This window comes from Fundulus heteroclitus, chromosome 21 (assembly GCF_011125445.2).
Source record: "Fundulus heteroclitus isolate FHET01 chromosome 21, MU-UCD_Fhet_4.1, whole genome shotgun sequence".
Taxonomy (NCBI): Eukaryota; Metazoa; Chordata; class Actinopteri; order Cyprinodontiformes; family Fundulidae; genus Fundulus; species Fundulus heteroclitus.
The window spans coordinates 21,459,183-21,482,653 of NC_046381.1; the positions used below are offsets into that span (position 1 = coordinate 21,459,183).

Consider the following 23,471-nt stretch of genomic DNA (forward strand, 5'->3'; position numbering starts at 1 on the left):
TAACATTTTGATCCTAGAACTTTTTAGCTGCAGATTTATCCTTGTTATTCTAAAAAGAATTGCATTAACATTTTTCCTTTATTTCTATTACTCGTAAAATAGGCTTAAATAATTATGCGAAAAATTTGCAGATTGTCATTTTTATTTGATTACTTGATTAATCATCAGAATACTCGATAGAATTATTACTAAAATAATTGTTTATGACAGCCTTTACAGCACTGTACGCTAACCACTAGACCACCAGTCCCCCACTTAAAAATGATATGAATGAATATGTTATTACTATGAAATAATACTAATCAGACATGCTCACATCTACCTACTACCATTGATGAGCAAGCTCAGCACTGGTGGTACCTTGATTCTGTGGCATACTGCTAAGGAGCAGATAATCCTGGTGGGTGGTGGCATTCTTTGACATTCTGTAACGTACAGGAACTGGACCCAGAATTTAAACCAGGACAAGTCAGTGACGTTTCAAACACGTTTTATTAAAAGACAAACAGAGGCTGGCAATCGGAGCACGCTGCTCGCTCCTGGGCTGGAAATCCCCTGCGGCAGAGACAACAGGTTAGTGATCAGCTGGTAGTGACGGGAAAGTGTGAGGCAGGCTGGATCACTAACCTGGTGGTGGGGCTCCTGAGCCTGGGGAACCGGCTTGAGGTCAGCAAACAGGTCTGGAGTGGGGATCCGACTTCGGGCCAGGCTTTCAGGGCTGAGGCCGTTGAGTGGCTAACAGGCAGACAGAGAGTCCGTTCGGGGCTTTCCAGGGGCGTAATCCAGAGGGTCTGATAACAGAAAGTCAGAGATCTGGCGGCGGGACAGACAGGGACATCCGAGGGGAAGGTCCGATAACCGGCGGGCTCAGAGATTTCACAAGGATTAGGCAGGTTCTGGTACTCACAGGCAGACAGAGTCAGGTATACGGACAGGCAGCACAGGTCGGGCAGGTAGGCAGGTCCAAGGACAGATCAGGTAAGGTTTCCAGGCGGTCAGGCAGAATAAAGACAGGGTCAGGCAGGCTCGGTAACGATAAGGCAGAACAGGTCGGCAGAATCAGAAACGCTGGAAAGTTCTTACCGGGTGGCTTGAGACAATCTGCCCTGGTGGCTGGTCAGACGGCAGGTTTTATGCTGGTGAGAACAGGTGGAACCGGTGAGGGGTGATTGCAGGCAGGGTGGAGCAGGGCAGGTGTGCTGAGTTATGATCAGACCAGCACCAGTGCCAAGATCATCACACATTCTGAAGTGTTCAAAAGCAATGAATATAGGAGCTCAGGGGTTTAAAAAGGAAGAAGAGATGCTGAGTAAAGTCTTACTGATGCCAGTAGTCAAGATTAAGGGTTCTGTTCTATTCAGTTTGGTGTGAGTGGGTTTCTGTTCACTCTGTGACTGCAACTTGTCCAGGATGTTTTAAGGCCCCCAAAACCCTGCACCAAACAAGGTGCTTACCTAAGACAAACATATTTGATATCTATTTCTGTTCTATAGAACATTAATACAGAAATTCACTTCACCTTTCTGTTTTTCACAACAGATTTGCACTGAAAATACATTAGACATGTAAGCAGTTGAACAAGGATAAAAAAAAAAACACAATAAATAAACAGACGCTAAAAAGAAACTAACAACTAACTGAACTAATGACAGGCAGGAAAACAAAGATCTAACAAACACACACTAACTAAATCCATAAACAGTAAACTAACTACATCCTAAACAGGAAACAAGAAGGAAAGAAGAGAATCTACAGACTAATAAACAATATTAAAAAGGTGAAAAAAACACAACTGACTCTTTTTAGCGTTTAACAAACATAATTTCCCTGTGGGATTATTAAAGTATTTCTGATTTCTGATTTAGGTTTCTGGGTACTGTGCAGTCTAACACCTGGGGATCATGACAGTTTCACTTTCTTCCGACATAACTTCCAGTTGCCCTTCCTATTTAAGCTTCTCTTCACCGTCTGAAGTTACCAGTCCAAATCTAATTTATTTATGGAAAAATGATTACACTGATTAAAAATCAAGTATCCTAAAGGTTATTGATTTTTAATTTAGCAAATCATTCTTTGAAGTATTATTTTCTCAAATAATGTTTGTGAAAGTTTGAACACATGCCAGTTGTTCTAAATTAGTAAAGCTAATTTCAAAATCATAAGATGTACTTTTGTTCTCTAAATTAAAGATCCTCGCTTAACTTTAAAATCATTGAATATTTTTTTACAATGGTTTTCAAAGATTTTTTTATTTGTTCTTTTGTGTGTATATAGTTCTTTAAGAATGCTAGGGCTTGAATCCCTATTTTACATATTGTTCTAATATCAAGCTAAATTGGACTGATATTCACAGGACAATACCTGGCAGACTGAGGTACGTTGAGTAACTTATAAGTAGGTCATTGCACAACATTGTCCAAGAAGCCAAGGAAAATAAACCAAAACTTTAAGGTGAACTGTGCATGAACATTTTTTTTTGCAATGATTTTTAATACCAATAGGAAAAATCTTTCAGAAAGAGGAACAGTTAAAGATGAAACATAAAGCAGTAACTTTGTTGTGTTCTTTTACTTAAATCACAAAGACAAAAAAAATGTCTCAAGATTGAACAACTTAAAATGTGCCAACAAGTGAACCCAACAACTAAACCTGCTCCCCCCACAGAACCAATTTCTTCTCATCCAAACACAATATAGGGGGGAAAGGCAAAAACGTCAGTTGTTTTCAATGTTACGGAGATCCTCCACAGTGATATACACCACCTGAAAAAGTAAAAAGAAAACATCTAAACATCTTAACTCAAGGATGTTCAAACCAATTAAACCCACATGCACTTAATCAGAGTATACTATGAAATCAGTTAAACTTCTGGAATATTGATCTGGTCAGTTCAGTAGTGGGGGGGGGGGGGGGGGGGGGAGTTGTTAATCAGTGACGGCTGATTTGGTGTTAACAGGTGCACTAAAGAAACAACAATGAGATGACCAGAAAAAAAGGAATGATTTTGCAGTTGGAGGCCACCATTGGTGGGCACTATTGTGCTAATCTGCAAGCAGATAATGGTGGAACAAATTTTTCATTTAGTGTTCAGAGCACTATCATTCTCGCTGTTTAGAAACTGTTTGCGGACCAGTTAGCTTCCAATATATTGAGTTCTGATACCTGTAAGTACGATAACATTAAAAAAATATTTGCAAGTTAAACCAGGAAGTTGCAAGCGGGTGGACAGTTTCCAATGTCCACCCGCCTGGAGTGCTTTTAACATATCAAGCGGTCCTTGGCTATTTCACTCCTCAAGCCAAACACCTCATCTGGAAATAACCCTGCTCACCTGGGCTTCACCGAAGGATTGCACAGCAAACAAAGAACTTCAGCTCCAAGCTACGACAAAAAACACCACTGGTGGGAGATGAAGCTGTCTCTTCTTGTGAACTTTATAATTCTTTAAAACTCTTTTCTGCAGGAGCTCAGGACTTACCAGGACCAGGCTTTTCTTGGCAGGGGTACAGTTCCCAGGTACACAGACAGCAGATCATGCATTACTTTAAATCCAAGGTTTTTTAAACATGTAGTCTTTTGTTTGGCCAGCAAGATCAAGACGTTCACACTGGTGTCCCACACCCCACTAGAAAAAGACCGCAGTGTAGATGCAAAACCCAATGTAAGGACAATATATACCTTCTAGCCAGGGAAAACTTAGGGATCTACGATAATAGGTTGAACTGTCTTGCTGGGGAAACAGTTATTTTAGGTTCTAAAACTAGTTCATGTCTACAAATTGACATTGAGCAAAAGAATAAATTAATCTAAAACAATATAAAACTCACATGATCATGGTCAGGGTTAGGGTAGTTACAGATGCCCTTTGGAAAAGCAGAGCGCATCAACATTTTCACTTCCTTAGGGTAAACGTAGGTGGGCTGATACTGACTCTCCTTAACACCAACACCATGAGACCTCTGCAATAGTGACAAATGATGGAAAACAAAAGAGAAAATTGGAAAAGATTCAGTGTTTTCTCAGACTATTTATTCAAATGCACGTCTATTTATACTATTTTCTGTTTGTGGTCTCATTAGAAACTTGATTTTTTTTTTTCAAACAAATGAATGACAAACCCAAGAATCATTAAGCTTTATTGTCACTATGTGTTACCATAATGACATTTTTGATGAGACACCAGATCAGAATACACACAGATGAAACATAAAATGCAGACACAAGACATAATTCTTTTTTCTATTAACTCAGTTTATTGCACTAAGCAACATACTTCCTGAGAAACTTAAAGAGACAGTGTGTAACTAATTTGGCTTGTAATGTTGTGGACTTTTATCACTTAGCCTGTCATCTCTCAGTCGCCAGCAACTACCTATCAGATAAGTCTGCCTCCTACCAGCACCCTGGTCTAGATCGTTTCCACCTGTTGCCACTAATTAGTTCCCAGCTCACCTGTTCACTAGCCTATTTATACCTGCCTCTGTCAAATCATCCCTGTCAGAATGTCTCACTTCTCCCTGCACTTCTCTCATCCTAGTTCTCCGCCCAGTGTGATGGGTCCTTTGCCACTGGACACTTTTTGATCAACCTGCTGGACTCCTCAGTTAAGTCGACTGTGTCTGTATGACACTGGCTCTTTTCCTGTGAGTCCCAGCTGTTTGCTCTGCCTGTTCAGGTTAAGTCCGACGCACATCACTCAGTCTGTTCTCTTCCTGCCTGCATCATCTGGTCTCCTGCTCATCCCTGCCTGGCAGCGGCATCTGCCAATAATCAGCTGCCTGGTCTGGTTCTGTTTGTTTGCCTTACCCGCCACGGTTCATCATAATCACAATAAACTTTTTAAGCATAACTTTTACCTTTTCTGGACTCGTGCAGCCATGCCAGATCTTGTAGACTGCATCCCACAATCCCCTGTGCTGACCTCACCACCCATGCTAAATCCTTCCTCTCTTATAGTACTGTTTAGCTCCCACACCAAAGTATCACACTGAGACACTGGATGGTTGTGATTGTAGCTCTAAAAAAAGTTTATTAGCAGCTGAGTAGAAAGTCCAGTTAATTTCAGTTTCCTTAGAAAGAAGAGATGTGGTTGGGCCCTCTTCACCAGGTTGGAGGTGTGCACAATCCAGGAGAGGCCAGAGGAAATGTGAATGCCTAGGAACTTAATGCTGTCCACACACTCCCCCACCTCCCCATGTATGCAGAGAGGAACGTGTGTTCAGTCTTCCTGGACCACTATGACCTCGTTGGTCTTGCTGGTGTTCAGGATCAGGTTGTTTCTGGAGCACCGCTGTGTCAGATTATGGACCTCCTGTCTGTAGTGGGTCTCATAATTGACCCATAAAAGACCCATCTCAGTGGCGTTGTCCACAAACTTCACAATTGTTTTTGTTGGGAGGACAGCAGAACAGACCTGGGTGAAAAGAGTGAAATGAGCAGGGCTTAGGACACAACCCTGCGGCTTTCCTGTGTTGAGGATCGGTGGAGCAAATGTGCATTTCCCTATCTTCACCACCTGGGGTCTGTTGTTGAGGAAGTCACTCATCCAGGAACAGATTGGTGAGGATAGTCCAAGGTTGTGATGCCTCAGGGCCAGCATGTCTGGGAGCACGATGTTGAAGGCTAAGCATAAGTCCATGAATAGTATCCTACATATGTGTTGGGATGCTGCAGATGAGTCAGAGACGTGTGAAGTGGCAACATTCTCTGTAGAGCGATTCTCCCTGTAGGCGAATTGCAAGTTGTTCAGGCCAGCAGGAATGGCATCTTTGATGTACTTCAGGAGGATCCTACTGAAGTACTTGATGATAACTAGGGTCAGAAGAACAGGACATTAGTCCCTGGAGCAGGTGATGTTTTTGTTTTGTTTTTTTTAGGCACAGGCACAATGATTCCAAAAAAGTAAAAAACAAAGCAACTGGACTTGTTTTCCGTAGTTTGAAGACGTTTGGTGAATCCTCACCAGCACAGGCACAATGATGAAGGATATCAGGCAGGCTTGGATAAATATTTTCACAACAACCCCAGCCAGTTGGTCTGCACAGGATTTTAGCGTCTGACATAACCCATGTCTGGACCTGGAGCCTTATTGATATTGATATTTTTTAAAGTGTAACTCATCCCAAAGTAAAATTTTTAGCAGATAAACTGTTTAGACTGGGCGTAAGGGCAATGTTTTTGTAATATTTTGTGAACTTGTTCATTTCTGCAATATTTGTCTTAAAATCCTCTTTGTATAGGCATGAGAAGCGAGGGTGCTGACAGTCTCTGTTTTCCGCTGCAGTTTTAGCAGAATAATGTCCGGTTTCGACGGACTCTGGGGGGTTTACCCAGTTCAAGCAAATCACCTCTTCCATATTGGATTAAACCTTGGCAGTGATAATGGGAACACAAACACAAGGACAAACATAATGAGGAGTGAGCCTCAGGCGTCTACAGCTCCTGTGCTGCCATCTTTGCAAAGGAGTTATTCTGGAGTGCCACCAATTTGAGAAACATGGCTCATCAACCTCAGGCATAAATCACATGTTCGCTTCTCTAACCACATATTTATTTAATTTTAAAAGCATATTATTATTGTAACACAACATTGTAACAACATGTACATTAAGGTGAATATCAGAGAAGGTCCTACAAGAAAATGTGTCTTGATATTGTATGGTTTTAAATTAAATATCAATAAATATAAAAACAAAATCTTGACTGACCAGTTTTCTCTGCAGGAGACGGTACACCTTCTTGCGTCGAGCATGATCACTTCTGAGACGTTCAGCCGTGTGGAGAAGAGATGCAATCCACACAGGAAGTCTAAGGAAGGTTAGATTATGCAACTTTAATGTTGGTGTGCCATCAGGCCATGGGCAAAAATCAGATTGAATTGGGAACATGTAACATGAGGACAAATCAAAATGGGTTGTAAGCAAAGGAATTTCACACAGCCATGCAGAGACAGCCTCTCACAGCAGGGTGCCCTGCTATGAGGCTAGACTTCACCTCACTATTTCATTCTTCTAGCCAGTGGACTCTCAAGGAGAGGACCTGCCCTGGGGGACCAGCAGCATGCGGGCTTCATGGGACTCAAAGACTCACAAGCTGGGTAAAATGTGATTTCCGTGAAACTCATTTCCTGTCGCTTCAATGGAGCGACAAAGGGGGGATTCTCATTGTCCTCTGCCGAGCGGCCAAATCAGAGTTAAGTCTGCAGTCTTAACTCTGCCAAAAAGCTGCCAAAACCAGCTTTGTTTATTTTTGTCAGCTGTTGCAGGAAAGCTGACACAAGACGGCACGGAGCAGTCTCCTTTCCTCACCAGACCAAGCTGAGACGAGGGGCTAATCGGGAGTCGCCCACTGCAGGGCTGAGTTTCGCATGCCGGGACTCGACTGCATGTAGGACTTCGGAGTGGCCTGCTCATATGCCTGCTGCTTTTCCTGGAGTAATGTTTTCCCTTGGATGCCCAAAGTGAACCGAACTGTCACAGAGGCACGGACAGGTTTGGCAGAGAAATAACAGGGAAAGTTAAATGGGTTATTTAGAAGGTTACTTAATGCGTTTTCATTGTGTTTTTGAAACACGTGGAGCTTACAGGGTAGCTCCCGTTAGCATTCTTCGAACCATGCCATTGCCGATGTAATTCGAGTGTGTTTTATGGTCATAACAAACGTTATCTCCTTGGTTTCATACATTGATGGGATATTATTATGTATTAATGTTATCCGGCCCACTCATCACGACCAGAATAAAGTCGAAGCTTTTTAAAGTTAGTGCCAAATGTCCGCTAGCATAAATGCTATAAACTTCCGTAACTTCTGCTTTCCCAGAAAAAAAAAGTCCTATCTAAGGAAACCCAGTAGATTGCATCAAGTCTTGACAAGCAGCATTCACTCCTCCTGAAAGAGCTTAGAGCCACTGGGACAGTCTTCATTGTCCATGGCTTTGCAGCAATCCCTCATACTGAGCAAGCATGAAGCGACAGTGGAAAGAAAAACTCCCCATTAACATGAAGGAAAAACCTCCAGCAGAACCAGGCTCAGTATGAACGGTCATCTGCCTCGACCGAGAAGACAGAGCAGAGACACAATAAGAGAGACAAAAAAGCATAGAAGCACACATTGATCCAGGAATCTTTTCTACATTATATGGTAATAGCGGGTCATCTGTCGTAATTGGATGATGTCACAGTTAACAGAACGTCAGACCAGGTGTACCTACTATGAACAAAAAAGAGAGAGAGCAAAAAGTTAAAAGCTGAAATGACAACAGTCATTTCAATGCAATGCAAAACTGGAGAACAGTAGAAATCAGTAGAGTGAGAAATATAGGCGCTGATGTCCTCCAGTAGCCTAAGCCTATAGCAGCATAACTATAGAGGTAGCTCAGAGTAACATGAGCCACTCTAACTATAAGCTTTGTCAAAAAGGAAAGTTTTAAGATTAGTCTTAAAAGTAGACAGGGTGTCTGCCTCACGGACCAAAACTGGGAGTTGGTTCCACAGGAGAGGAGCCTGATAACTAAAAGATCTGCCTCCCATTCTACTTTTATAGACTCTAGGAACCACCAATAGACCTGCAGTCTGAGAGCGAAGGGCTCTGTTCGGAACATATTGTCATGGTTTTGTTTGTTTTTACTTTGGACATTTTCTAGACTTTTCCATTATCAAATCAGCCCAGTTTACCTCAAACTTTCTCTCCACCCTAGATCATCTTCACCTGTTACCACTAATTAGTTTTGCTCAGCCCACCCGTTCACCCAGCCTATATCTACCCTCCTGAGCCAACTCATCTCCGCCAGAACGTCTCTCTCTCTCTCTACCTCGCTCTTCGTTAAGAAGATTTATTATTAACATGAACAAACTGGAATCTGTCAGACAGATGAGATTTAAATCAGCCTAATGCCTTCCCCTTAATCTCTACATTATGTTCAAGTCTTTCGAGGAGAATATTGTGATGAGCTGTATGCAGCACTAATATGTAAGAGGACAAGCACAAACACAAGTCCATTATCTGAGGCCATGAGTATATCATTAGTGACCTTCACCAGAGCCGTTTCAGTGCTATGATGAGCTCTGAGGCCTGGCTGAAACTCTTCAAATAGGTCATTACTTTGTAAATGTTCACATAGTTGATTAGGAACTACTTTCTCAAGAATTTTAGATAGGAAAAGAAGATTAGATATAGGTCTGTAATTTATTAAGTCATCTTGGTCAAGAGATGGTTTCTTAAGTAAAGGTTTAATAACAGCTATTTTAAAAGCCTGTGGTACATATCCATTTACAAAGGATAGATTGATCATGTCAATAAGGGCATTGATCAAAGGGAATACCTCTTTAAATAACTTGGTTGGGATTGGGTCTAACATACAAGTAGAAGGTTTAGATGTAGCCAAAATTTTAGATAGCTGCTTCTAAACAGTTCAAAGACCGATCAGGTTCTAAAAATTCCTCTAACATTGTCTCACTTACTGAGTATGAGGTAATCATGTTTGGGAGGATGCCAATGATTTTATTTTTAATGGAATCAATGTTATTTATGAAGAATCCTATAAAGTCATTACTACTGAGAGCTAAGAGAATGGATGAATCAACAGAGCTATGACTCTGGGTAAATTTGGCAACTGTACTAAAGAGAGATTATTTTTATTCTCTATTAATGATGAAAAATATGCTGCTCTAACTCTGCAAAGGGTCTTGTTATACAACAGTAGATTGTTTTTCCAGATTAGGTAGGATTCCTCATGGTGTTTAGAGTGCCATTTTCTCTCCAATTTCCTAACATTGTGCTTCAAAGAATGCAGCTCTAAATTAAACCAGAGAGCCAGCTTCCTGTGAATAATCACCTTCTTTTTCAAGGGAGCTACAATGTCTAATACAAAACGCAACGAGGAAGTGACACCGTCAACAAAAGCATCTATTTGTGAATGGGAAGAAACAACATTGCTGCTATCTGCAGGGCATTTCAGTGACACTGAGGATATTAAAAGGGGGACAGACTCTTTAAAGTTTGATGCAGCATTATCTGATAAAGATAATGCTATAATGAAACCTTCTTTTGAGGGCAGAGAACTCAGTCAATTTGAACTCAAAGCTTATTAAAAAATGGTCAGATAGGACATGGTTGTGAGGAAATATTGATAACTATTCACCGTTGTGCAATTATACACTGTTTTAAGTTATTTAATGTTTCATAAATAACTCTCTGTCTGTTAAGTATTGTCTGGTGATGATCAGCTCTTAAACTGATATCAAGACAATGGTTGAAAGGGATGAATTCGAGCACTAGCGATCTTTTAAAAGGGAAGTCCGGTCAACAAGGAAAAATCAGGGTATCATTAGCTATAACTAAAACTAATACGTTTGTGGTTATTTAATGAACTTATCTTTAATCAATAAGAAAATAAAAACATAAATTGTCGTCTGAATCACTGTGTATGGGGGCTGACATTACTGCCCAAATATGGGCAGTAAGGGGCGTTTGACATCACATCCTGTGGCGTGGAAAAGCGGAAGCGGCGACACCATTTCTCTCCGCTTTCCATGCAAAGTCAATAGGAGCCGTTCTACATAGCTGCGATCATCAATAATTTTTTCGGATTTCCAGAGGACTTCACCGCTGACGTTCCCAAGAGCTATTGCTGAAGCAACAATGTCCACGTGCATGGCCATTGGATGTTCCAACACAACTGGTAAAAGTAGAAAAAACATTGCTTATTTCAACTTCTCGATTCATGAGCCACCGGGCTCGGCGCTGGATTGCCAACTTGAAGAGAACGGATTTGCCATCTGACTTCTGGCCAGAGAGAAAACACGTCATATGCAGAGACCATTTTGAAGAAGAATGTTTTGAACAAGACATGAGAGCGAGGACTTTCGGTAAGTTATTTTTTATTTTAGAATTTTTTATTTAGAATTTGCGGGGATGGTCACCGAGCAGAGGGGCAGAGGGATACCACATGTGATGTGGTATCCCTCCGCCCCAGCATGTGCTGGAACGCTTTTATATTTTAATATTTATACAATAATGACCATCTGCCCTATTTACTAGAGGGCAAATATATAACTTAAGTCACTTCAGCGTGATCTCTTCTCCGCTGTGTGTGCGGAGCGTGCACACACACACACACACACACACATGCACACACACACACGCGTGTATACATATATACTGTAGGACCCGACTGAGTTTGCACTGGAAATAGGTACGCTGGATTCCGTCAAAAGTCCGGTTTCTGTCAAGAAACTCTTCTAAAAAAATCCATATCGCTATCAGATGATGATAGCTCCACGGAACTCTCATCACTGTCACTAAGTACTTCATCACTCTCTGCTTCGTACAGAGCACCAGTCGTCGCAATCTTGGAGAATAGTGCGCCGTGACAAACAGAGCGTTGAAACTTGCTCAACTGCGGGTCCGCCGAGTGACGTCAAAAAATGGGAGGTGACAGTACTATTCTTGACCAAGATGGATTCCTCCACATAAACATGATTAAATGAAAATTATTCATAATTAAAAAAACGTATAATTTTTGCACAGTATGTAGTAGTTTTATATTTAAAGTACTTTCAGCAGTTTGAATTCTGATTTTGACCGGACTTCTCCTTTAACAGCAAAACATGCACGCACACAGATTGAAGGAGTGACAACTTCTTTTCAAGTCCAAGTACTTAATAACAGAAATAAAATTAACATCGAGAGAACATCACTATGTAATGCTGTTTACCTGAATTAACACAATATTTCGATTAATAAATCCTCTCTACTAGGCTAGTGAAACTTAACTAAACTACTAAGCAAAATTAAGATAAAAAAGAAGCTAAGGAACTATTTACATGCAAAAACAAGCAAAAGACAAACAAGAGTGGTTGATCATGATCAGAATAACTCAATGAATCCTTGTTCACTGAAGGTCTGATTCCAAAAACATGGAATGGAGTTAAAACATTTGCCATTTATTTCAATCCATTCACAACGCAAGGCCCAAGTTAAACAGAACATTATTTGTTGAAATAATATTCTGAGGACCGGTTTGTCCTGTAAAATCATTTAAACCCTTACGACCGAGTTTGTTAATGCGATTCTCCCTCAGGGCTTCTGGGGTCGCTGTAGCAACTCGGTGGCTAAGAGGTTACAACATAAAGTTATCAAAATTGCCTTTACCAACATTAATATTCGGTAGTAATGCGGGGATAAGGCTCATACCATCGGAGGATGGCGGAGCAGAACAGTTACACTTTATGCTTTAAAACGAACTGGGGAAAAAATAAAAAAAAATAAAAAAATAAATAAATAAATAAATAAAATGAACTCCTTTTGAAATGTCCGAAACCGGATGTTAGCAAGGCTAATATCTTGGCTAGCTGACGCTCGGCGTTAACAAATGAAAGCTTTTGCTTTATTTTAGTCATAATGATTGGCTGGATAACAAACATTTATGTCCCATCAATGTATGAAACCCTTGTGGAGGTAACCTTTCTGTTAAAACCTTAAAACGCACTCGACAGTGACATGGTACCAAATGCTAGCAATGCTATATCGTTAGCCTTTTGTTCAAAACACGAGGTGTACACGGTTTACAAGACATTTCCCAATAAACCTTTTTAATTTCACCCTCAGCTCGCTGCCCAAACCTCTGTCCTTTGTCAGTTCCGTCCAGTTTTGGCCATTCACGGGAGGAGCGTTGAAGGAGGAAGTTGTTGGTGTGCCTCTTTGCATGCTAACGTTAGCCTTGCAGCAGCATGTGGCTAACGGCGTGGTCTGGATAGCTTGGAGGCCACATTCTTTGACCAGGATGCAGTCCGATTTGAGCAGGGGTTTTCCTCAGCATCCAGCCTACAGCTCCATCGGGGTTCGCTTCCTTGTACAGGCTGAGGAAAAATACACAGAGCTGTTTCGCATGCAGGATCTTTGCCCCTGCATCTGATTGTGAAGTTAGGACAGCAACTTAGCTCTGTATTTTGTGTGTTGTTCATTCCGATTCAGTCAGGTCCTCTGCTGAAGCCGGCAGACGACATTAGCAGACCCTGGATCAAGCGTGGCTGGTTTAGGCACCTTCCCTCAGCTGCTGGCTTGTGTGTCGGTCAGGGCCGACCAGGCCCTCATGGTTCAGGCCTTCTTTGTCTGCTCTGAGAGAGCTGCTGTAGAGCTGAAGAAGTCTGCAGAAGAATGCTGAAGAGAGGTCTGCAGAAGAGAGCTGAAGAGATCTCGGAGGAAGGTGTTATCACAGCAGGACCCCTGGTGAGAGAAGGAGGGGCCGTCCAAGCCTTGAGGGTCTCATGTTGCAGCAGGAGTGAATTCTTTTTGTCACCTCTTCCCTACAGTTCAGGATCCAATCTGAGATCAATTATTTATCATGGCGTACTTATGGCATAACATTACAATCAATCCCATATGTCAGCACAAAGTCCAAAGTATAAAGGCAAGAGTGCCTCAATTTATGCACATTTTGAGCAAAACCAATTGAATCTAGGATAGTTTTAAAGGCTACATTAAGGTTATCACATTCAGTGTCAACCTGAATGTTAAAACCCCCCATTATAATAACCTTGTCAGTGTTTAACACCAAATCAGATAAGAAGTCTGAGAACTGATCCGAAAACTGAGAGTAAAGGCCTGGTGGACGATACAAAACAACAAACAGAAGAGGTTTTATTGCTTTGCAGCTTGGATGAGGGAAACTGAGGGTTAAATGTTCAAAACAATTGTAGTTATTAATTGGCCTGGGACTAATTAATAAATCAGACTGAAAGATAGTTGCCACTCCTCCTCCTCTTCCCGTAGATTTGGGAATGTGGAAATTTAAATAATTGGAATGAGTTGACTGATTTATACTAACGTAGTCCTCTTGTAGCCGGGTTTCTGTGAGACAAAATAAATCAATCTGATTATCAGAAATCAATTCATTAACTAATAAAGTCTTTGGAGGGAGTGACCTTATATGTAATAGACCACATTTAATTGTTTTATTTTTTGGTTAAAGTTGAGTCATATTGATTTTTATTAGATTTTAATTATTTGCTCCCTTTAGATTCGTTTTTAATCCATTTACTTTTGGCCGTGGGAAAGGCACTGTTTCAATGGGGTAATGTGTGGGTAACAGTACAGAAGCTGCAGAGAGGTGTGTTAAACTACGGCTCTGCTTCCTGGTCTGGACCCTGGATTGTCAGCATTTAGGAGAACTAATAAATCCGGCCAGATTCCTAGAAAGAAGAGCTGCACCATCCAAGTGGGATGGATGCCGTCTCTCCGGATCAGACCAGGATTTCCCCAGAAAGTTTGCCAGTTAACAATGTAGCCCACGTCGTTTTCAGGACACCACCTAGACAACCAGCGGTTGAATGTTGACATGCGGCGCAACATGTCATCACTGGTCAGATCAGGCAGGAGACCAGAGTAAATTACGGAGTCCGACGTTGTTTTAGCAAACTTACACACTGGATCAGGCAGGAGACCAGAGTAAATTACGGAGTCCGACGTTGTTTTAGCAAACTTACACACTGAAGCAACACTAACTTTAGTGACCTCCGATTAGTGTAACCAGGTGTCATTACTGCCTGCGTGAATAACCATCTTACTGTATTTACGCTTATCCTTAGCCAGCAGTGTCAGGTAGGATTTTATGCCGCCCGTTCTGGCCCCTGGCAGGCATTTGACTATGGTCCCTGGTGTCTCTAGTGCCACGTCTCTAGTTACCAGAGTTGGCTTCTCAGCGGGTGTGTCGCTGAGGGGGGAAAATCTGTTAGAAACGCAGACGGGTTGGTAGTGACCCTGGGGCAGGAATCTAGAGCTATGCTTCCTGCGTATTGTCACCCAGTCGGCCTGGTTACCCGGCTGCTCTGGTGCTGCTGGAGGACTGCTACATGAAGCTAATTTATGTGGCTCCACACTAACTAAGGGGCGGCTATCTGCTGGTTTTACAACAGCACGGAAGCAAGTCTCCAATCCTGACACTCTTGCTCCAAAGCTAGAAAAACACTATAGTTATTACATGTATCATTACCACTAAAGGAGGCAGAGGAATAACTAAACATCAGACACAGAGAGCAGGAGATTAGGGGAGACTTAGACAGAGACAGAGAAGCTGAAGTAACAGTAGGGGAGGAAGCCATTGTGAGGCTAAAGCTAGGCTAGGCTAAAGCTAGGCTACCGACCTCTTACCATGCCGAGAAAAGCAAACCGTGTGAAACATGAGGAGTTCCCAAACGTGAAGTGCTGCAACAGAGAATGTGTTTTAAAAGTGCTTATGTGTTAGAAACAGATATATGTCACATCAAAGAGATTAAAGATAAAAACGAAAGCAGCAACAGAAAACAAGTGACGCAAAACACCTTACCACAAACTGGAAGTGTGTGTATTGAATTAAATTGAATTGAATTGAACTGAATACACATTTTGTGAATCTCTAAAACCCAAAAGATCCTTTTACATTAATTTAGTGTTAGCAAAACCTTTGCATTTCAAGAAACAGCTTCAAGTCTATTGAAAGTCCCTGTCTTCCAAAAAAGATTTTATATATACTGCATGACCCGACTTTGCTTTTGTTGATATGAATTATTTTCCTCAGTTTACCTTTAGGTATACATTGATGTCACCAGATCATTGTTAAATAAATGTTCAGTTTAAGGTTTGAGAAGTTTCCTAAGAGTCACAACCCCAATTTAATAGTGATGGAAATTTCCACTTGTTGAGAGAGCCTTGTGGGTTCAGTGTAACAATGAGAGAAATTAAATTTCCAAAGCTACAAAGCAAAGTATAAAAGTGAAAACATGACAGTACTGTATGGTAGGAAAGTGCAGGTAAACCTAAATTATTCTCCTTTCCTCTTAGAAATGGGGATAATTCTCATAATTTCTGAAATAAGATAGCGGCGGCGCAGGAGGTGCTCCGGGCGTTTTGTTTGTTTTTGTGTTTTCACTCATGTTATCAGCATTCCAAGCTCTAATACAATACAGTAGAGAGGAGATGTCGGAACTGTGACCCAACCCGGGAGTTCACAAACCATACAGACTGTGGAAAATCAGGACTTTATTCACCCCGATCTGCAACAGACAACAGAGACTCCACTCTATCCGCTTTGGAAACCAAGGAAACGGGGTAACCGAAGAAGGAGATGGCAAGGCTGTCAGGCCGGCCTGCTTACTCGGCTAAAAGCTAACCCATACAGACCAACACTTCCGAGCTTCACTCTGGCCAACATAAGATCCCTTGCCAACAAACTTGATGAGATCTGGTTAGAAATCGCTGTGCGCAAGATGGACTGCTTTGTAGCGATCAGTGTTGTAGTCAAGTCACTATGCCTCGAGTCCGAGTCCAGGTTCGAGTCACCAGTGTTCAAGTCCGAGTCAAGTCCAAGTCATTAAAAAAAAAACCTGAGTCGAGTCCACTACTCATCCGAGTCAAGTCCGAGTCGAGTCACTATTGATCCAAGTTCGTTGTAGGAACATGCCGTGACGTGTGATGTATGACATGAAGCAGTAACATTCCATTGCACTAATAACTCTTTCGCTGTAGTTACCCTGGTTTTACTCGGTAAAACTACCGCTTTTTCCAAGTCTAAGACGTCTCCTAACCATGGTTTTTAAACATTGTTGTGGAACGTGCAACAGCGACTCGAGGTACGCTGATAGGCCGCATATGAAGGATGTTAAAGCCGCAAGCGGCGTCGATCGGCCCTCGCAGCCAAGCGCACTCCGGCCTATTGGCCACCGCCGCGGCTCCGGGCGGCCGGCGGGGTTCGTGCACCGCTGCGGTGCCGGCTGGCCAGCTGACCGGCGGGGTTCGCGCACCGCCGGCCGCCCGCCACCGCAGATGCTGTAACTCATTTTCCTCGCCCGTCCACCATGCGATTCCCACAAACGCGTTCGGCAGCGTTCCCCCATTACTCACAACATATCTGGTGCAGATCGGTCAATGCAGCGAGGAGATACAGCCGTTGGATAATGATGATGCATTTGGCCACCGGACCGGACTAAATTGTTCGGCGGGCCGGAAAATTTATACCGATTCCTGGACGGTGACTACAAACAGAAAAAAACGGCCGATGACACCATGAACGCCGAGCAGGAGAAAAACAACGACTTACCTTCCTATCAACTCGGCCCGTTTTTCAGTCTAAGCCCTCGACACTCAATCCATCGTTTGAGCTGAACGTTGGTATGTTGTTCCACAGTTCTATCAGTAAAATGGGCGCCTGGACATCCTCTTGCGATAGTTTAACAGCGGAAAAGTCGGTCATATAGTTTTATCTGTTGCATGTGTAATGGCTGGTTGCTACGTGCGCTCTCACACTGTTTGCCCTTCCTTAGCGGCAAGGGGCGTTGCTCATGAGATGGTGACGTCACGTGCGCGGTACGACATTTAGATATTAAAATCATACACCAAATAATATTCTAATGACATATTAAAATTATAGCCTAATGATATTAAAAAAAGTTGAGTCTTTTTCTCAATTTCCGAGTCAGAATGATCTGAATGTAGGAGTCCGAGTCCAAGTTCGAGTCATCAGTGCGCAAGTCCAAGTCAAGTCACGAGTCTCTAAATTTAGCTAATGACTCGGACTCGAGTTCGAGTCTCGGACTCGAGTACTACAACACTGGTAGCGATTTTCACTGAATCGTGGTTAGACAGTAGCGTCCCTGACGAAGTGGTAGGATTGGAGAAGTGCACGTTTTTCCGGGCAGATCAAACGGCAGATGCTAATAAAAACAAAGGAGGAGGTCTAGCAATTTACATCCATAACTCCTGGTGCACTTCAGCAAAAGTAGTCGGAACCTTCTAGTCACCTAACCAGGAATACCTTGCAGTTAAGTGCAGACCGTTTAAACTGTCTAGAGCAGGGGTGGCCAACTCCGGTCCTCGAGAGCCGGTGTCCTGAAACTTTTAGAGGTTTCCCTGGCCCCACACACCTGAATCAAATAGCACAATTAGCTCCTCAGTATGCAGTCAGGTTCTTCAGAGGCCTGCTAATTAACTGATTATTTGACTCAGGCGTGTCAGACCAGGGACACATCTAAAGGTTGCAGGACACCGGCTCTCGATGACCGGAGTTGGCCACCCCTGGTCAAGAGAGATCAGCTCTGTGATAATCATTGCAGTGTACGTGCAGCCGAGAGCTAACGCTAAGCTAGCTCTTGAGGAACCCTACTGCTTTGTTACTGGCCAAATTAACAGTAATCCAGAAGTGGCCATGATAATCGCTGAGGACTTTAGCCATGTTAATTTAAACTCTGTGCTCCCCAAGTTCCATAAATGTATTAAGTTCCAGACCAGAGACAATAATACATTAAATCAAGTTTACTGTAACATTCCAGGAGCGTACAAAGTTGGCGCAGCCCCATACTTTGGTTCATCACCTCACATCTCTGTGGACCTGATTCCTGCCTACAAGCCACTGATCTGCAGAACCAGACCGGTAATAAAAAAAAAACCATTCTGGTTTGGACAGAAGAGGCCTGCTCAGCTCTACAGGACTGTTTTGAAATCACTGACTGGGATCGATGTATTTAAAGAGGACGCAATCTTCGAAAGCTACACCTCATCGGTGCTGTCCTACATCCACTTCTGCACGAATACTGTCCTACGCACAAAGACAATCAGTGTTTCCTAACCAGAAACCGTGGGTGGACAGGTCGGTGCGGTCACTGCTGAACGCTCGAGATGCAGCATTCAGATCTGGAGACAGACTGGCCTACAACAGGACTAGAAGCAAACTTAAAAAAGGCATCCAGAACGCCAAACAAAGGTACAAGCAGCGTGTCGAGGACCACTTCAGCAGCACCACCCACGGGACATGTGTAGAGGCATCAGAAACATCACGGACTACAAGTGCAGAGACCAGCAGCTGAGCAATGACCCGGCTCTCCCTGACACCTTAAACAGCTTCTTTGCACGCTCCGACTCTCCAAGCAGCAGGGAGCCTGAACATCTTCCCCAGCCAGAGAAGCACCATCAGCCTTTTGTCCTGCAGCTCCACCAAGTGACCTCTTCCCTGAAAAAGGTAAACACCAACAAGGCCACAGGTCCAGACATGGTGTCATCCTGGACGCTTAAAGCGTGCGTGGACCAGCTAGCAGGGGTCTTTCTAGGCATCTTTCACCTCTCCCTGCAGCTCTCCAAGATTGCTGACTGTCTGAAAATATCCCTTATCGTGCCTGTACCCAAAAAAACAATCATCACCTGCCCAAATGACTATTGTTCAATCACTCTGATTGGTCATCATGAAGTGATCCTCCTAAGTACATCAAGGATACCACCCCTGCTGGCCTGGACAGCCTGCAGTTTGCCTACAGGGGGAATCGCTCTACTGAGGACACTGTCTCGTCAGCTCTGACTTATCTGCAGCAGCCCAACTCCTATGTTAGGATGTTCTTCATGGACATCAGCTCAGCATTAAACACCATGCTCCCAGACATGCTGGCTCTGAAGCTCCACAACATGGGACTATCCACACCTCTCTGCTCTTGAATCACTGACTTCCTCGCCAACAGATTCCAGGTAGTGAGGATAGGGAAACACACATCTGCTCCACTGATCCTAAACACAGGAACACCGCAGGGCTGAGTCCTTAGCCCAGCCCTCTTCACCCTTTTCACTCAGGACTGCTCTGTTGCAGACGGCCCCATTGTAGTGGGTCTCCTCTTCAACAATGATGAGTCCCACTACAGGGATGAGGTCAGCAACCTCACACAATTGTGCTTCAGGAACAATCTGATCCTGAACACCAGTAAGACCAAGGAGGTAATAATAGACTACAGGAGGTCCAGGAGAACTGAACACGTTCCTCTATACATACAGTGGGAGGTGGTGGAACGCGTGGACAGCATTAGGTTCCTGGGCAGTCACATTTCCTCCGACCTCTCTTGGACTGCTAACAGCTCCCACCTGGTAAAGAAGGCCCAAGAACAGCTTTTATTCCTCAGAAAACTGAAAAGGTTGTGACTTCCCACTAAACTGCTAAACAACTTCTATGGAGCTACTATAGAGAGTGTTTTATGTCTCAGCATAACTGTATGGTATGGGAGCTGCACAGTCCAGGAGAGGAAGGACCTAGCACGGGTGGTGAGAACCATAGACATCATATACGTAGACGCCACATTGGGCGCAGGTTTGTGCGTCAACATCACTGCCATATTGTGTGTGGCAGAAAGTAGTAAACGTCTTTGTTCCCTGTGTAGAGATAGAAAGATATAGATGGAGCTTACATATACATACATACTTAACAATATATAGATAGAGATTGGCAGCCAAATTGGCTTTTGATCAATGTTTTGATCGATGTGCATATATAGATTTTAAAGTATTCTAAAGACATAGGTGTGTTATATATATATATATATATATATATATATATATATATATATATATGAATGTATGTATGTATGTATATATGTGTGTATGTGAGTGAGTGAGTGAGAGAGAGAAATATATGTGTATGTGTTATGAATATAAAAATCAATTGGTTAAATCTAAACATTGTGGTCTTTATTATTTCATAAAAATAATGTGAACCTTTTAAGAGCTGGTATAGACACAGATTAGCAACAGACTTTTTGGGGGAGGATTAAAGAGATAAAATTACTAACATCAGAAAAAAAAGTCATAGGCAAATAAAGTAAAAAAATGACAAAAGTGGTAATATTATGGGGAAAACATCATATTATGACAATTTAGGGGGGACATTGCCAGAATAGTTACAGTTTGCAGAACTAAGTCCTGGAATAATAGGGCCAGGTTAGATTCTTATAATTATTTTTATTCTTTACAAGAATGAAGTCAGGAGAATGAAGCCAAAGGGCTTTGCTCACCCATCTATTGCAAACTGGTAGGCATTTTAAGATTGACAGCCTATTTCCTACTTTTATCTTTAAAAAAACATTGAGGATGGTAATAAAAACGTGATTGGGTTGCAATTGTGACTATTTTTCTATAAATAATTAAAATGAAGAGCCAATTTTAACATTAGTAACAGTAGGGTTAAGCTACTTTATTGCATCTCCTGACCTTCACAGCATTGATTAAGAAAGGAAAAAACATATTTTTATGTCTGTCCACCTTAATATATAAATTATGTGCAGTTAGTTCAGCTCATTGTACAGTGAAATGGTAAAAATACCAGAGAAGGGAAGCCATTTGTTACATTTACTATACTTGACTAGTTTTACAACACTATACATTTTACCTTTTCTTTCTTGAGAACTAAAATAATCTGCATTTTAAGCAGTTATAGGTTTATGGTGTGAAAAGGTGAGAATTGAAAAAACAATTATGGTACCATTTGGCATTTTTTATTTACAGGAAGAAACAAAATATGTGAGGATAAACACCTCTGTGCCAATCCTCCAAATATTTTTTAATGAAGGGGACCTGAAACCAGCCTTCAGGCTAAAAACAGGGCCACCATCGTCCTCCTCCTTCAGCTGCTGCCCATCCAGAAGGCCCATGGATGGCCACAGGAGTTAGAGGTGCTGGTGACCCTCTACTGGCTGGCCTGCGGTGAAAACAGCTTGTTAGTAAGATCTCTTAGCTTCTTGCCCTTAAATAGAGCCAGCAATGACACAATTGATACATAGATTATATAAATTGGATAGAAGATTAAGACATATCAGCATATTACCTAAATTACAAGCTATTTTATATTTGGTACAGGTCTAGTGGAGGCACGCTACAACAGACACCACGCCAAGGCGATAAACATCATTGAGCGTGCCTTTGGTGGTCTGAAGACACGGTGGCGTTCCATCTTCTTAAGGGCGTTGGAGGTCCGCCCGACGTTTGCCCCAAAAGTAATCACCGCCTGTTGCATCATCCACAATATTTGTATAGAGGCAGGGGACCAGCTAGACGTGGAGGATGAGGAGGTGGACCCAGAGGAGGATGACCATCCAGCGGCTGAAGACAGGGAGCTGCTCCAGCTGGCTGCATGTTTAAGTGAACATGACTATATCTGACCTAACGTAGATCAGTTGGAGTCATGTCCACATGCTGCTTCATTTCATTTTTTTCACCACCTGTGAAAATCCATTAAATAATCATTAAATAATTTCCATTCCAACTATTTTAAATTGTAAGTTTATAGGCATTGTCTATTTGTATAAGATCTTAATAGGAGTTATTTCTTTGTTTTAAACCATGTTCGTAAGTGTTAATAATTTGTTGAATATATTACACCTTCATTCTTTTCCAAAGATTAAGCATTTGTATAAAGTAAATGTCTGTTTTTTTCATATACTATTATTACTATTGTTTTCTTTTCCTCTTCCTCCTCTCAATTATTCGTGTCCTGACTCAGAAGAAACTCACTTAGGAAAAACATTTATAGAATTTATTTATTTATTAATTTTATATGCTGCTGTCATCCTTGGCAGACATTTACAATTTATTCCAGCAAGTATTGAGTTAATAAAGCAACACACGTCAGTCAGATAAACACAAAACAAATAAATCATAACCAGCGGTACTAAGCACACTACTAGGCCGACAGAAGTGTACTAAAAACGGACTAAAATCAGCCCTGGCTGCGGTTATCCTCGGAGGTCTGCGGGTCACTCTGCTCCATTCAACGTTGGACTTTTTATTAAAATGACGCACTAACTCTGTAAAAAGGCCACATAGGAAAGCTTAAAAGTATAATGTTCTCGCCTCAAACGATCTGAAAACGTACTTTTGAAGAACAACAACAGCAGAAAAGGGAATTTTTAACTTACCGCTGTGAGCTCTGTTTGCGCTGACTCTAATAAAGCTGCGGCCACGGTGCATTCTGGGCAAGCGGTCAGTCTGAAGAACGCACAAGTCTGCTCTGATGCATGCTCAACAAAGAGGGCGGGCGAGAACAACATCCGGGGAATTTGGCGCGTTGGCTCTGCCAGACTAGCTGTGGCTGCACAGCACTGCCATCTGCTGGTTGTTCAGTGGAGGGTGTCTTCGCATTCAAATCTAGTGGTATTTATATGTGGATCTCGGCGAGCAGTAGGAATGTCTCAAAATTACGTCATCGACATAAAAGGAAAATGGAGATTCACAAATGAAAAAAGGAGATCCACAAATGCAGATTCCACATACAAAGTCAAGCATATTTATTTTCAAATCTCGAAAATATATTTACAAAGACACGTTTATTTATATACATTTGTTTATTTATTTGTATGTCACATTTTTATATTAGTATTTTTTTATTTATTTGTATGTCACATTTTTATATTTGTATTTTGTACTTGGATATTTATAAATGTATGTATATGTATATATATCCTTTTATATTTATTCAAATCTTTTTAAGACAATCCTCCATAGTTCAGCAAGAAGTTTCTGAAAGGTTTTAATGCAATTCCTTGTGTGCTAAATAAGCTGAGATGAACCTTGACACAATAGCCATGAAACATATGATGATAGATTTCTGTTGCAGATAAATTTAAACTGTTGGACATTGTAAGGTGAGACACACATGGGAAAAATTTTGGTTAAGAATTATAAAGAAATGCTGCTGC

The 23,471-nt window shown here is 42.0% G+C and overlaps 1 long non-coding RNA gene across 1 annotated transcript; it reads right to left on the minus strand.

Moving 5' to 3' along the window:
• Positions 1-473: 473 nt before the first annotated feature.
• On the minus strand, positions 474-13,616 carry LOC110366933. Its single transcript, XR_004927498.1, has 6 exons — positions 12,621-13,616; positions 6,708-6,807; positions 3,828-3,959; positions 1,084-2,762; positions 628-765; positions 474-555 (listed from the first exon to the last, which is right to left on the minus strand). It is a non-coding gene; the product is annotated as an uncharacterized LOC110366933 (long non-coding RNA).
• Between the last annotated feature and the right edge of the window lie 9,855 nt (positions 13,617-23,471).